Here is a 13486-nt window from a genome sequence, read left to right on the forward strand (position 1 = left end):
CTTTTATCCTTCCATTGTCAACCCTTGTCCCTTGTGTGAGGTTGTCTGGTTGAAGTCTATTTTGTCATGTCTAAGTTTGCCTGATGAGGAAAGACGGGAATATACAAGGAAAAAAGTTATCCGTACTCATAATGCTTCGGGTAACTCTGTATACCAAACTACACATTCATACACTGGCAAGCCAAACCTACCTCTCTGTCCTATCAAAACCATTGTTACATATGCAGTAGCGTTGTGGCAATGAGAAAATTACATACTGCGGCAGGTAGCCTAGCGTTTAGAGCACTGGGCCAGTAACCGAAAGGTTCAAATACCCGAGCAGACAAGGTGGAAACCTGTCAATGTGCCCTTGAGCAAGGCACTTAACCCTAATTTGCTGCAGGGATGCCGTACTACTATGGCTGACTCTGTAAAACAACATATTTCACTGCTGTGACAATAAGACATTGTCCATGGATGTACGCTACAAATAGTCATGCCTGGGAAGAATTTGGCTAAAACAGGAAATCCGACCTCACCATCCACTACATAATAATGAAAACTCTTCTACAGCAACATCAGCTCTCACAGACTATACTTTAAACACACCACTCTGGGAAAAGGATGCCTGAATAAAATAGCCCTCCAATAGTGTTAATACAAGGCTTACATAAGCAAACGGAACATCTAAACCATGACATTATCTCAATCTGAGTAAACCACAAATGTACACAGAGTGAAGTGGATGGGAAGCATAAATGTTTAGCTGATGATGAGTCCCCATGCATTTATGTATTAGCGCTGGCTAGCTCCACGCTGAGTTTTAACTCTGCAGATGAGCAAATCTGGTGTGTGTGGGGGCACGTGTGACTAAACATGTGTCCGTGTGTGTTTGGAGAGACCTTGCCGGTTGGCTCTCTTTTTGGCCATTTCCTTAATCCGTCTATTCCACGGTTATGCAACCCTCACTGTGATTCCAATGCCACATTTCCCTCCATGGAGCGTCAGGCCAATGAGTTTGTTCAGGCGCTTACTAAGTTATAGCATCCATTAGAAAGCAATAATGGCTAGTGTGTGTGTGTGTGTGTGTGCATCTACGCACATGTATGTTATGCACTTACAGCCATGTCACTGGAAAACATTCCCCCTTAGCACTGAGAGGCAGAGAGAGGCTGATACCCCTACCACCCACATCTGAGGGTCTCTGACCTCTGGTACCCTGTCCAGACCTGGGCTACACGGGAGAACAGCAGGAGGCCGGAGCCATATGTTATCACCTCACACACACACACCCATGAAATGAGGTCAGAGGGCCAATGAGTGTTACCACACCGCAGGCGTCAATAATGGAAGACATGAAACATGATGAGGTTTCTTTAGAAACACACAAAGAACACAAAAGCGTTGTTTTGGATAAGAATGGCTCCACCTTAAGAAATTTGAACACTTTATAAATTATGGAAAGCCTTGATAGAGAACAGCCAGTGAACGAACCATGAACCTTTTCAGAGGCAGAGACATATTTTACAGTAGGAAAAGTTCAAGTGGAATGTTGTTCACATATTATATGCTTTGCCAATTGCCTTATCTTCTGAAATTACAGCACATTTATCACACATTTTATTTCCACACAATTAACAAAACCCGAGGATCTTTAGCTCATATTACCCGTCATCGATCAGTAACAGTCGCACAAACCACTAATCCTCTGTCCAATGACAGCTATGGCGAATTTAGCCCTGGAGCCTTGTGTCTGACATGGTTTAGAACGTTCCTTGCGAGCAAGGATCCCCCCCCTCCCCCACCCCCCGTCTCTCTAAACGTTTTCTCATTGGGCATGTCACGGCTGACCTCGGTTGTTTCTCAACCACATCAGCCACAGTCAGACGTATTCCACCTCAGACGGAACGAAACACTCCGACAGAACAGATGTACTCTGAAATGGCCTCCGATGCCCCGCCATCACAAGACAGTTTGCAGACAGAACACAGACAGCCGGATCGGGATGAATGGAGATTGTGAATCATCAGTCACAAACCACTGCAGGTGTTCAGTGTTGGAACCAGACGCAAACGTGCACGTGACTGTGTGTACATACACACACGTATGCATGCATGCACACAAACGTACACGCTATAGGGTATTTTCACCATCTATATCAAACCACAGTCACTCAGGTAGACGCTCGTGTTCCAACATGTAATCGTGTGTGTATCACTCCTATAATTGTCTTTATCTGTCCATTCCTTTCCCCATGGAGCCAGTGTTGATGTCACACTGACCAACACGTGACAACAACCATCACAAGCTTTTCATGCGCTCTGCAGCAGGCCCTTCAAGTGCACTGACTGCCTCTCAATATGGGGGGGGACTCCCTCTTAAGCCTCACAGACACGCACGCACACCATACCCCATTATGGCTGTTTACTGCTGACTCATCCAGGCTAGTTTTAAAGGCCACCCCTGGTCCCTTTTTACTCATTGTGAATGGGAAGCCGTCGACCATCGTTTCAGAGGCAGCGCAAACACTGTCCCCTTTTACAGCAGCAGACAAACAAGTCATTCCTCTAGAATAGACAAAGGTACAGGTAAACACTGGCTCTCGTTCTCTCAAGGGTCCCTGGTCTCCCTGGAGAGGCCATTACAACGTGTTAGCTATGTCACACACTGACACACACATACCGATGTGGACACACACGCACACCTACATCTACGTCTCTAAGAGAGCACCAGGTACCAGCAGCCAATCCAGTTCTGACCCCACTGAGCCAAATATAAAGAAAGGAAACGGCAAGTGGATGAGGTCTGCTTGTTTCTCCCACAATTATCCTGTGATTTACGATTGGGATAGAGGGGAGATTAAATTTGTTGATATTCCCCAGGCTCGGGTTAACCTCAATCTGAAGCCATGTAACTCAAAGTGCTGATTTAGGATCAGTTACGCATTTTATATCACAATGAATAAGATTACATTGACAGGGGAAACTGGATCCTACATCAGCACTCCAACTGAGAGGCTTGATACATACGCTCCAGTTCATTCCCAACAAGCGTTTTTTACAAATGGTTTTGTTTCCGAAAAGGGCATCTTTAAAACGTGCGAAAAGATCAATCAAGAGATGTTACTCGAATGGTTTGACACCTGTCCTTGGTTAAGAATCATGATGGAAGCTTACGTTTCCAGGTTTTAACAATAACGAAAGCATTTTCTTCACAAGTAGATGAACGCTTGTCAGATATCCTGTCATTTTCTCCGTCCACGCACCTTGGTTGGACTGTGAGGCTGCGACTGTATACCGTTCACATTGTAGCTTTTCTCATCACATTTTTGTGGGATAAAGTATGAAGCTTTGATGGCAAAAAAAAAAAAAAAAACTCTCAAATGACAGCAGACACATCAATCTTCTCATAAATAGTTTGCATGTGAAAGTTATGACCCAGTTACTACTGAAAGCCTACTGCTTAAAACTAGTCTTAAAGTCTTAAAACTAAATCCAATCTGGGGTGTTTCCAAATAACTTTTATGTCCACCGGTTTTATCTCTTAAACGTAATCCTTAGTGGACACATGTATCAAAGGGATAGATGCCAACACAATTAAAGATGAAGGTTATATTTAAAGAGGCACAACAACCAGAGTTCTACAAGCCTGTGTTCCAAGAACCTGTCATTGCATAAAGACTCTGATGAGAAATATAATCCATGGCTTTATTTTGTGGGCCAAACCTGATTGGCAAACTTTGCAATTCAGCAGTCAGCGACTGGAATAATGGCCTGCTAACATTTTCAACCTTGGAGAACTCCCGTAGAGCGAACCCAGCCGTTTTAAACCACAAGAATGTGGAGTTTTAATGGCATAATTTAACAGGGTAATACTGTACTTTGTCTCTAAAGGCAAAGGAGTAATCAGATTCCACCAACACCATCCATTGACAGTTACCACATAAAACCCTTTCATTGCCTATAAATGGTGTTGGGGTATTAACTTTTAATGTTGCTTTTGAGTGGGACACTACATTCAGCAGGCAGTCAGCCACAACATGACAAGGACTTAACAGTCTTTCACATTTGAAATATGTCTTTCACATTTGAAACTATGTTGGCAATCGAAAACAAGCCGAGTCGTTGCGGCTATAGAACAAATACATTCATATAGCCTACACAGCTGTCAAGCTGAAATCTTGCTAATCTCAAAATGACTGAGCTATCCATCAGAGACAAGGCATTTTGCCTTGCCCCGTTTTCAACAGGGAAACTTAGACAGACTTAGACCGAAACAGGCTCATACTGGCTTGTCCCATGTCGGGGAGCCCTCCAAAGACCTCTGCTGTTTTTAGAGTTTCCCACGTGCCTGTTCTTAGCAAGATAAATGTGTTTCAGGACTATGGGAGGAATGCATTCACTGCTGCTCTTAATTGATGTAAGTGGTCGTCAGCAGCTGTACAGACTGTCGAAACAGAGCCAGGGGTTAGAGAAGGGAGAGGAACTCAGGCCTCACACTCAGGCCTCACACTCAGGCCTCACACATCATTACTGCTTTACGGGTGCCTCTGGGTCTCCCCACTGTGTGTGTGTTTGCATGCGTGTGCGTGTGTGTGTGTGTGTGTGCGCGTGCGGTCTTGTTCATGCTCATTTAAGTGTGTGTTTGCATGTGTGCGAGTGTGTCCAACCCCAGTGCTGGACAGCGCAGAGCGGGAGATAGACTGGCCTTTGGGGAATTGGGTCCTCTTCCCAAATGAAACGAGTCTGGCTGCAAATGGGTTGGAAATGCTCCCATGCTGGGACACACTGGGGCTGGCCATTGAACAGGAGAACATTCCTCAGTAATTCATTTTGACCTGAACCCAATATGCTAGCTGGGTCGATGAATGGAAGGGGGGGGGGGGGAAGAGAGGGAAGAGAGGGAGAGAGAGGGAAAGAGAGAGGGAGGACTAAAAGCATAATATTGTATGGCAGTAACCGGTTGTGATTCCTGTATGCTTATTTGGCAGCGGCTTGTCTGTCAACAAACTGACTGTCCATGTAGACATTTGGATTACATGCAAAGTGGTTGGCAGGACATTGTGAGTGGACAATATGTTGTGCCACCGTACCACTGGTTGGACTGGCATGACAACTTTTACAGTACTTCCACTAAAAGATCAACATTCATATGGTTTCATCTGAAAGTATACTCTTAGAGGGATCATAACAAATAGGACATTTACACAACCAATCCAGTGACTCCACAATACATTTTAAACTGGCTCATATACCGTAGATTACATAGTACAGTTCATGACATACATTAACATCAAACTCTGTACGGGAGTAGAATGGGGGGGGGGGATAATGTCACTCAGAAAATGTTTTCATTCATCCATCGCGGGGACACATGCAGCGTGACGCTTTTAATTCCATCAAATCACATCTCTCCACTTCGCAATCCTCTTAAACTAATCCCCAGGTATGTTTCAGAGGCCGCTGGCCTCAAACTGGAAAGCACCAGCAACGCATCTGCCCAGTGTGAACACTTTCACTTGGCCAGAAGCTGGGCCAGGCTGCCTGTAAAGTATCACTGCCTTGGGGCATCTCAGCCTGGACCTTAACTGTTGTACTGCCTTGGGGGCATCTCAGCCTGGACCTTAACTGTTGTACTGCCTTGGGGGCATCTCAGCCTGGACCTTAACTGTTGTACTGCCTTGGGGGCATCTCAGCCTGGACCTTAACTGTTGTACTGCCTTGGGGGCATCTCAGCCTGGACCTTAACTGTTGTACTGCCTTGGGGGCATCTCAGCCTGGACCTTAACTGTTGTACTGCCTTGGGGACAACTTACCCTGAACCATATAGCATTATAGTGAATCATTATAGGCAATCATAGCCTCCCTTGTGATTAAAAAATATGTTGTTAAAGAATAACAGAGTAAAACTGCAATGCTATTACATAGTCTAACCGCAACGCTATTACATAGTCTAACCGCAACGCTATTACATAGTCTAACCGCAACGCTATTACATAGTCTAACCGCAACGCTATTACATAGTCTAACCGCAACGCTATTACATAGTCTAACCGCAACGCTATTACATAGTCTAACCGCAACGCTATTACATAGTCTAACCGCAACGCAAGTGTGTTTGTTTGAGACAGAATAACACAGTTTGACAGGAGAAAATAAACCAACAAACATGTTGTCATCTCCTAAGGTCCTGTGTTGTCATGTTGATGTGTTTCTGTCGCCTCGTTGTTTACTCCGATAATCACCGAGACAGAAATAGGAGCCGTCGCTCAAGTCAGTGGTGTTTGAGTGACAGCTAAGGCTTCTGTTGATAAGGGTGGGCATGCAGTACAGTCATCCCGTATACGGTGACTGCTGTGGGGCTGGCATATGTAGCTAGCTAGCTCTCCCCTCACCAGTCATGGAGGAATAGGGTTAGTGGTCTACAGGAGCCCCACAGCTGTACAATGGAGCTGGCCACATCCATCCACAACGCAGGCACACACACACACACACACACACTGGGGGAGAGCCAGGGGCACCCAAGCCAAAGCAGTAATGATGTGCACACACACACACACACAATCCCAGCAAGGGAGCACAATCCATACCCCACTATTGCTGTTTCTATGGCAGGATTAGATTCACTGCTGGGGGAAACATACTAATCTTTAATATGGCTAAGAGGAGACGAAATACATTCCAAAACACACACACACACACACACACACACACACACACACACACACACACACTAACTTGTTGAACCTCTCCTTGAACGATTGGGCACATATTCCCTCCGTTATCAATCAATCAGAATTAAAGCCGCTTACAGGGCCGGCCCCCGTGCCGTTGCCACTAGCAACAGGGCACACAATTGCTTTCCTTTTCCCTGCACTGGCTAATAAAGGGATCCTGTAAATCAGGATCATCTCCTGTAAGTAGCCTCATTCCCGAAATAAGAAATGTAGCTAACGTTAGGCTACACGCCCATCGGAACCAGTTGGACAAACACCGCACAGCAAGCTGACCCCGATTTAAAGAGGCACAACCGGTCTAATATGATAACGCTACAATCAACGACACACACGCAGCAAGGGAGCACGTACACTGCATTTAACTTTGCGGCTCCTTGCAACTTAAAGGACACATCTGGCTGAAATTCACCGCAACATGAAATGACAACAGAAAGAAAACACAACACCTTTAAGCCCAACATAATAACCTACTATTATTGGTCACGTAGAAGCCTATGCACCTGATACAGAAGCTTGATGCCTCCAGTTCACAAAATAGGAGAAGAAATAATGCTGAAGTCCCATGTCTTAAAGGGACATATCCTGTCTTAAAGGGACATTGCCACTCTTAAAGGGACATCTCCTGTCTTAAAAGGAAAAGAGTGGTGTTGTTATGAGCGTCTAGGTGTTCTCCTTACCATGCCTGAGGTGATGCATCCTGGTGTTCTGTCTTCAGCTGACACACATGGTAATCCTGCTGCACGCTGCACTGCACAGCAGCTGCTGCAAGCCACTGATCCCACCCACGATAAAGTTTACATCCACAATGCAGCCCTGTGCTCGGTGTGACAACTGCGCAGAACAGCAATCGCCCTCTCTCTCTCTGAGCCTCTCTCTTTCTATTGCACTCCCTCTTTCTCTCTCTCTGACTTGCTCTACACACAACCTCTGCCTGTCCTCACTCTCACACACTGCGTGTGTTTCTATCACTCTGCCTCTCTCGTTCTCTCTCTCTCTCTCTCTCTCTCTCTCTCCCTCTGACAACATGCACACTGCTGCCTCTCAATGCTGTTTCTCACTTTCTCCTCTGTCTCTCTCCCTCTCTGCCCCTCTCTCGCTCACACTCGCGTTACATACTCTGCCGCTCTCACACAGTCTCTCTCTCTCTCTCTCTCTGTCTCACTCTCGAGGTCCCTCCTCTTTCTGTGCCTCAGCGCTTTTCTCCTGCTCAAGCTACAGGACGTTTAACATGTGTTGGGGGGTGGGGGGTGTAGGGAGGGGTGAGATGGCTGCTGGCTCTGAAGGTGGCACTTTCCTCTGGGGAGATGAAGGGAGATGAAGGGGGGTGAGGAGAGATGGGGAAGGGGTGGGTGACAGCAGTGAGGGGGTGGGGGGGGGGGTTCAGGGACGTGAGTGGAGCTCGGCTTGAGATGTTTCTGACTGAGCTCTTTTCAGAGCAAGAGAGAGAGAGAGAGAGAGAGAGTGAGTGAGAGAGAGGGAGGCCTGGCTTCCTGGGACAAACTCCAGCCCATCTGCCGCAATCACAATCAGTCTCAACTGAATGGCTGTGACAAACCAAAGCCCCGAGCCTCTCGCTCAGGACGCCTACGAGGGTGGAGGGGGGAGAAATGGGGGAGAAGTGGAGAGGAAGGGGGAGGGGACCCCTCTCCATTGTCTCCCCCCTCCACTGTGAAAAGGGGGCAGACACTGGAGGGGTGAAAGGGAAATTGAAAGGGTCCCGGCAGGCAAAAGCAGTCCTTGTTAAAATAAAGAGGAAGAGAAAGGAAGAGCTACTCCCGGCCTAGCCAATCATGGTCCCTCTGCCCAACATTCACTAGTCGCTAATGTCGCTAAATGAACAATTACGCTAAACACATGAGTAATTAGTAGCACCACAACCAAAGAGGAAAGTTGTAGTTGGGTGAAAAATCAACATGCACATACCACCGCATTTTGGGTGGCAGAAAGTTAGGAGTTAATTAGATGGGGGTAAAACTAGAAACGTGCACATTGCAGTGAGAACATACAGGATCTGAAAGTCAACATTTGAACCGGCTAGAGGACGCGACATCAGCTGGAACGTTTGATTGTAAAATCTTGGCGTGTCAAGACTACACATTTTCATTACTGGATCGTTGTGTCCCATAAAATTGACAGTGAGAAACCTATTCATCATAATAACAGGGAAGATTGACGACGGCTAATTATATTGAATATGACCGAAGTGTCATGCATCAAGCTTTATTGCATTTATCATAAGTTGCAGATGTGTCATACACAGACACATGCGCGCACACACACACACAATCTGAATATGTGGTGTGGGTCTAATTTGATTTCTAGAGCAGGTGGTCATCAATTTGGTCCCATTGTCCTGTTTGGATAAAAAAAGATAAATGGACTCAGAAGTCAACAGGAACGGATACATAATCAAGAAATATTGAGGAGTCGCCCCACTTTAATTCAATAAACTGCACGGCCCCCCAACACTGAGCGACGGCCATGTCTACAACGGGATCCAAAATGGACACACAGAAACACAGCTTGTCTGTACTGAGACAGAAACCAGCAGACCAAGCCAAGTCATTCATAGCAGAGTCCGATCCCCCCGAAACAGGAAGCTCTGTTTGTTTGGACTTCCACCACATGGACATTGTATTAGAAGAGTAACAACATGTCCAGGGGTGAGTTAGTGTGTGTGTGTGTGTGTGTGTGTACGAGTGTGTGTGTGTGCATGTGTGTGCATGTGTGTGTGTGTGTGTGTACGAGTGTGTGTGTGTGCGTGTGTGTGTGTGTGTGTGTGTGTGTGTGTGTGTGTGTGTGTGTGTGTGTGATCTTCTCAACTCATTAGGAGGCCCTGCTTACTTCACTGCCAGTGGTGTCAGTGACAGATTCCAATGTTTAGAAACACATGGGTACCAACATACCCCACACACACAACCTGACCGGGTCCACTACCACTACTACTACCATCCCCCCGTTAACCATCACCAACGGGCTAGCATTCCACTGAAAGGTGGGGGGTGGGTGGTGGATGGTGATACTGCTGGGAGAGGAAGGGGAGGGGGAGACAGGGTTGATAAGGGGCGGTATGGGGGGTGGTGGTGGTTAGGAATGGGAGTTGAGGGGGGCTCTCCTCCTGTCGTCCTTGGTAAAAAGCGACCACAATCCCCCAGCCATCAGACATTAATGACATTAATCTGGGAGGGTTTATTAACATTTACATTTACGTCATTTAGCAGACGCTCTCATCCAGAGCGACTTACGAGAGCAGAGGGAGGACAGAGGAGGTTGATGACGTGCGTCACTTAGTTGAGCGCGTTACGTGACCAGTGTCTGCCGCCGTCGTCGTCAAGGTCTGTGTTCCCCCCCAGAAACTCGCTAATCAGGGGGAGATAATCATGGGATAAAATGCAATGGTGTGTGTGCGTGTGTATAAATGTCTTCACCCCCTTAATCTTCAGGGCCTCAAACACTATTTACCACATCTTATTGGCTCAGACATACACAACTTCCAAGCATTTCTATACATGTCTGAATGTCTGAACACTAAATGAGGTACGCTAAAGTCTAAATACCCTTTTGAAGCTACCTCAGAAGTGTTTATAGCATATTTTTAGTTGTCAACAGGCTACCCCCTTGGGCTGTTTGCATGTTGAGACGAGCGGTGGGAATGCCATAGTGTAGACATGGACGTTTATTTACCCAAACCACACACAGGCTACCCCGCTCGGGCTACACTGCTCTCAACCACTGCTCGAGACAGCAGTCAGACTATGGAAATCATCTGAGCTGTGATCGTCCACCTTGGAGCGGCCCCACCGACCGCAAACTGGAACAGCCATTTAACATTTTGTTGGGGGCCAGATTGAATGTGTAACATGATGAGTGCGATCTGTGATAATGTGCCTCTGTCATGTTCCATTAAGCAAGGGAATGGGTTGGCGTGATATGTTGGGGGTGCAGGTTTGTCTGTGACACCCTTCCTAGCCTGACTGTGCTACTCAAGGGAATGGGGGTAGGTAGCCCAAGATGTACTCTTAAGGAACCTACCGTTGCTCCTTAAGGTCCAAGGACCTTATATGTTCTTTTCAGGGGTACTGGCTCTGGAAGCCAAAACAGCCAAATACTCCATCTAAACGTGAATCGATTCTCAATTGCATTACGGTTCTAGAAACATAAATCCCTCTACTTTCATATCACATCAAAATCATTTCACAAAAGCAAAATCTACACTGTAAAATCTAAACTCTACACTGTTTTAACCGGCCTCATCACAGTTGCAGCCGATAGTATTTTTCAGTGACAACACATTTCTGGTGGCCTTCTTCCGTTCCACACAGGTGATCAGAACATACTAGATGTAGATAGCTAAGGTTGTCCCTCGGTCTTCCGGTTGGTTTCCGTAAACACGAGCTGTAACCTGGAGATATGGCCGTGTGGGAACACTAACCCCGTAAAGGTGTGTATCAAATGATTTATCGCCAATATGAAAGGTAACGTCCTTATGCTTCCAAAACCGTAACGTAAGCAATGCGTGTTAATTTTCAGACCGAGCATCACGGCTCTTAAACAAAACTCCCCGTTACAGAAGATTCCTTCGTACAATGACACTTCAAATCAAATTTTATTTGTCACATACACATCGTTAGCAGATGTTAATAGTGTAGCGAAATGCTTGTGCTTCTACTTCCGACAGTGCAGTAGTATCTAACAAGTAATCTAACAATTCCTAACTACCTAATACACACAAATCTAAAGGGGTGAATGAGAATATGTACATGTAAGTATATGGATGAGCGATGGCCGAGCTGCATAGGCAAGGTGCTGTAGATGGTATAAAATACAGTATATACATGTGATATGAATAATATAAGATATGTAAACATTATTAAAGTGGCATTATTTGGAGTGCATTGTATAAAGTGAATAGTGATCCATTTATTAAAGTGGCCAGTGATTGGGTCTCAATGTAGGCAGCAGCCTCTCTGAGTTAGTAACTGCTGTTTAGCAGTCTGATGGCCTTGAGATAGAGACTGAAAAACAGCTTCTCGGTCCCAGCTTTGATGCACCTGTACTGACCTCGCCTTCTGGATGGTAGTGGTGTGAACAGGCAGTGGCTCGGGTGGTTGATGTCCTTGATGATCTTTTTGGCCTTCCTGTGACATCAGGTGCTATAGGTGTCATGGAGGGCAAGTAGTTTGCCCCCGGTGATGCGTTGTGCAGACCGCACCACCCTCTGGAGAGCCTTGCGGTTGAGGGCGGTGCAGTTGCCGTACCAGGCTGTGATACAGCCCGAAAGGATGCTCTCGATTGTACATCTGTAAAAGTTTGTCAGGGTTTTGGGTGACAAACAAAATTTCTTCAGCCTCCTGAGGTTGAAGAGGCTCTGTTGCACCTTCTTCACAACACTGTCTGTGTGACTGGACCATTTCAGTTTGTCTGTGCTGTGTACGCCGAGGAACTTAAAACTTTCCACCTTCTCCACTGCTGTCCCTTCAATGCGGATACCGCCCCAACAGGTCCACAAACAAAGGAGATGATTTTGGACTTCAGGAAACAGCAGAGGGAGCACCCCCTCTGCTGTTTCCTGAAGTCCAAAATCATCTCCTTTGTTTTGTTGACGTTGAGTGAGAGGTTGTTTTCCTGACACCACACTGAGTTCCCTCACCTCCTCCCTGTAAGCCGTCTCGTCGTTGTTGGTAATCAAGCCCACTACTGTTGTGTCGTCTGCAAACTTGATGATTGAGTTCAAGGTGTGCATGGCCACGCAGTCATGGGTGAACAGGGAGTACAGGAGGGGGCTGAGCACGCACCCTTGTGGGGCCCCAGTGTTGAGGGTCAGTGAAGTGAGATGTTGTTTCCTACCTTCACCACCTGGGGACAGCCCGTCAGACAGACCAGGACCCAATTGCACAGGGCGGGGTTGAGACCCAGGACCTCCAGCTTGATGATGAGCTTGGAGGGTACTATGGTGTTGAATGCTGAGCTATAGTCAATGAACAGCATTCTTACATATGTATTCCTTTTGTCCAGATGGGATAGGGTAGTGTGCAGTGTGATGCCGATTGCGTCGTCTGTGGACCTGTTGGGGCGGTATGCAAACTGAAGTGGGTCTAGGGTGGCCGGTAAGGTGGAGGTGATATGATCCTTGACCAGTCTCTCAAAGCACTTCATGATGACAGAAGTGAGTGCTATGAAGCAGTAGTCATTTAGTTCAGTTATCTTTGCCTTCTTGGGTACAGGAATAATGGTAGCTATTTTGAATCATGTAAGGACAACAGACTGGGATAGGGAGCGATTGAATATATCCGTAAACACATCAACCAGCAGGTCTGCGCATGCTTTGAGGACGTGGCTAGGGATGCCGTCTGGGCCAGCAGCCTTGCGAGGGTTAACAGGTTTAAATGTTTTACTCACATCAGCCACGGAGATGAAGGAAGGGGGTGCAGTCCTTGTTAGCAGGCCGCGATGGTGGCACTGTATTATCCTCAAAGTGGGCAAAGAAGGTATTTAGTTTGTCTGGAAGCGAAACGTCGGTGTCAGTGACGTGGTTGGATTTCTTTTTGTAGTCCGTGATTTCCTGTAGACACTGCCACATACATCTTGTGTCTAAGCCGTTGAATTGCGACTCCACGTTGTCCCTGTACTGGCATTTCGCTTGTTTTATTGCCTTGCAGAGGGAATAGCTACACTGTTTATATTCAGACATATTCCCAGACACCTTTCCATGGTTAAATGCAGTGGATCGCGCTTTCAGTTTTGCACAAATGCCGCTATCTGGTTAGGGTA

At 46.6% G+C, this 13486-nt stretch overlaps 1 protein-coding gene across 9 annotated transcripts in view; it reads right to left on the minus strand.

The window, feature by feature from the left end:
- LOC115179728 (nck-associated protein 5-like) overlaps positions 1-13486 on the minus strand; it is a 166449-nt gene that overhangs the window by 91682 nt on the left and 61281 nt on the right. The window contains exon 1 of one of the 9 annotated variants that reach the window (XM_029741427.1): positions 7393-7847. The exons of the other annotated variants lie outside the window; for them this stretch is intronic. The gene's annotated coding sequence lies outside the window, so the exon portion shown is untranslated. Of the gene's footprint in view, positions 1-7392; positions 7848-13486 lie in introns of those variants that run through there. 9 annotated transcript variants of the gene reach the window in all.

Source organism: Salmo trutta, chromosome 39 (genome assembly GCF_901001165.1).
Source record: "Salmo trutta chromosome 39, fSalTru1.1, whole genome shotgun sequence".
Classification (NCBI taxonomy): domain Eukaryota; kingdom Metazoa; phylum Chordata; class Actinopteri; order Salmoniformes; family Salmonidae; genus Salmo; species Salmo trutta.